At 51.6% G+C, this 2,573-nt stretch overlaps 2 non-coding genes across 2 annotated transcripts; both read left to right on the top strand.

The window, feature by feature from the left end:
• Nucleotides 1–1,738: 1,738 nt before the first annotated feature.
• Nucleotides 1,739–1,814, top strand: TRNAA-CGC (transfer RNA alanine (anticodon CGC)). The gene has a single exon. It is a non-coding gene; the product is annotated as a tRNA-Ala (tRNA).
• A 367-nt stretch (nt 1,815–2,181) lies between these two features.
• On the top strand, nt 2,182–2,257 carry TRNAV-AAC (transfer RNA valine (anticodon AAC)). The gene has a single exon. It is a non-coding gene; the product is annotated as a tRNA-Val (tRNA).
• The last annotated feature ends 316 nt before the right edge of the window (nt 2,258–2,573 follow it).

Here is a 2,573-nt window from a genome sequence, read left to right as displayed (position 1 = left end):
ACAACCTTGGGTTCAAGCTGGTGGGCTTTTGCTCAAACCAGATGAGCCCGCGCTCAAGCTGGCAACCTCGGGATCTCGAACCTGGGTCCTCTGCATCCCAGTCCAACGCTCTATCCACTGCGCCACCACCTGGTCAGGCATGCAGACCATCTCTTAAGGAGAAATCTATGCTTAACCACCCTTTGGGCATGGAGCACACTGAATCAACGTTGCACACAATGGATAAAAACAAGTGCTTTTAGAGCAGAGAGGTAGCAGAAACCCACCGCTTTCTCCACCCTGCAGCCATTCATTTCCTTTTGACAACACTCCGAATTTCCTCTGAGCTCCACCCTGCCTTGCTGTTGACAGGTTGACTCACCTTCCGACTCCCGAGGTAGGCAGATGACCAGATGCAGCCCATCAGAGTCAGGTGTTCCCTTCCTGATTACAATAATGGGGTCCAGATGAGCATGCAACCAAATGAGACGCAATGAGACTTTTGCTTGGACTGTAGGTAGAGGGGCACTGTCTTCCTTCTGTTTGAGCCAGGCAGGATGTTGGCCTGGTGTGCTCAGCAGCCTTTGTACCTCTGCGTGGAGCTAGAAAATAAACTCACCACAGAGGAAAGCAGACAGACTGCCATAGACTAAATGTTTGTGCCGCCCTCCAGATTCATGTTAAAACCCCAATCTGATGGTGCTAGTTGGTAGGATGGGAAAAGGTGAGGTCATAAAGGTGAATCCCTTATCAATGGAATTTAATGCCTTTTTTAAAAGAAACCCCAGGCCCTGTCTGGTTGGCTCAATAGTAGAACGTTGCCGCAGCATGTGGATGTCCTGGGTTTGATTCCAGGTCAAGATGTTGGGCAAATGAATTTGTAAAATTTGTATTTTTTTAGTTTGCTCACTTTTATTGTTAAAAATGGCACTGGGCAGCACCAGGGATGTGCTCTGTGAAACTGCAAATTACCTTCCTGCTTGGGAAGGGCCATTGTTTTGCTAATGTGTGCTGGAGAAGGAGGCAGCCATGTTTTTGCAGAGTTTGTGCAGAGAGAAGCAGATGGAGAACAGAGGTGAGGGGCTTTTGTGAGCTCTGCTGAGACTAGTGAGGCCTTTGATTCTAGGAAAAACCAGAGAAGATTCTCCTGGTTGTGGAACCAGAGAATGAGTCAGTGGCTTTGGGAGCCCTGTGTGTTTGCTCATCGGCCAGAGTGAGTCTTGAATAAAGGAATGGTCCACCATTTTTTTGACTCCACTCTTTCTATACCATGTGTCCGAATCTAATGAGAACCTGCACCTGTATGGCTGTGATGTCTGCGAGACTACTGGCCATACACAGGAGAAGCAACTATCTGCTTCTCCACCCCTTCCCCTTCCCCTTCCCCTTCCCTTTCCCCTTTCCCCTTTCCCCTTTCCCCTTCCCATTCTCTCTCTCTCTCTCTCTCTCTCTTCCCCATCCGTAGCCATGGTTCTATTGGTTCAAGTGAACTGGCCGCAGGTGCTGAGGATGGCTTTATGGAACTTCCACCTCAGGTGCTTAGAATAGCTCAGTTGCAAGAATGGGCCTAGGCCTGACCTGTTGTGGCACAGTGGATAAAGCGTCGACCTGGAAATGCTGAGGTCGCCGGTTCGAAACCCTGGGCTTGCCTGGTCAAGGCACATATGGGAGTTGATGCTTCCAGCTCCTCCCCCCCTGTCTCTCTCTCCTTTCTCTCTCTCTCTCTCTCTCTCTCCTCTCTAAAATGAATAAATAAAAGGCCCTGGCCGGTTTGCTCAGTGGTAGAGCATTGGCCTCGCGTGCAGAAGTCCCGGGTTCGATTCCCGGCCAGGGCACACAGGAGAAGCACCCATCTGCTTCTCCACCCCTCCACCTCTCCTTCCTCTCTGTCTCTCTCTTCCCCTCCCACAGCCGAGGCTCCACTGGAGCAAAGATGACCCGGGCGCTGGGGATGGCTCCTTGGCCTCTGCCTCAGGCGCTAGAGTGGCTCTGGTCACAACAGAGCGACGCCCCGGAGGGGCAGAGCATCGCCCCCTGGTGGGCATGCCGGGTGGATCCCGGTCGGGCGCATGCGGGAGTCTGTCTGACTGTCTCTCCCCGTTTCCGGCTTCAGAAAAATACAGAGAAAAAAAAATGTAAAAAGAATAAATAAAAAATAAAAAAAAATTTATAAATTAAGAAAAAAAAAAGAATGGGCCTATGGCCCTGGCCAGTTGGCTCAGTGGTAGAGCGTTGGCCTAACGTGCAGGAGTCCCGGGTTCGATTCCCGGCCAGGGCACACAGGAGAAGCACCCATCTGCTTCTCCACCCCTCCCCCTCTCCTTCCTCTCTGTCTCTCTCTTCCCCTCCTGCAGCCAAGGCTCCATTGGAGCAAAGTTGGCCTGGGTGCTAAGGATGGCTCCATGGCCTCTGCCTCAGGCGTTAGAATGGCTCTGGTTGCAACAGAGCAACGCCCCAGATGGGCAGAGCATCACCCCCTAGTGGGCGTGCTGGGTGGATCCCGGTCAGGCACATGCGGGAATCTGTCTGACTGCCTCCCCGTTTCCAACTTTAGAAAAATACAAAAAAAAAAAAAAAGAATGGGCCTATATGGG

The sequence above is a fragment of the Saccopteryx leptura genome, chromosome 13 (genome assembly GCF_036850995.1).
Source record: "Saccopteryx leptura isolate mSacLep1 chromosome 13, mSacLep1_pri_phased_curated, whole genome shotgun sequence".
NCBI lineage: Eukaryota > Metazoa > Chordata > Mammalia > Chiroptera > Emballonuridae > Saccopteryx > Saccopteryx leptura.
Note: the sequence above shows the minus strand (reverse complement) of the source record. Positions and strands in the feature narration are given on the sequence as shown.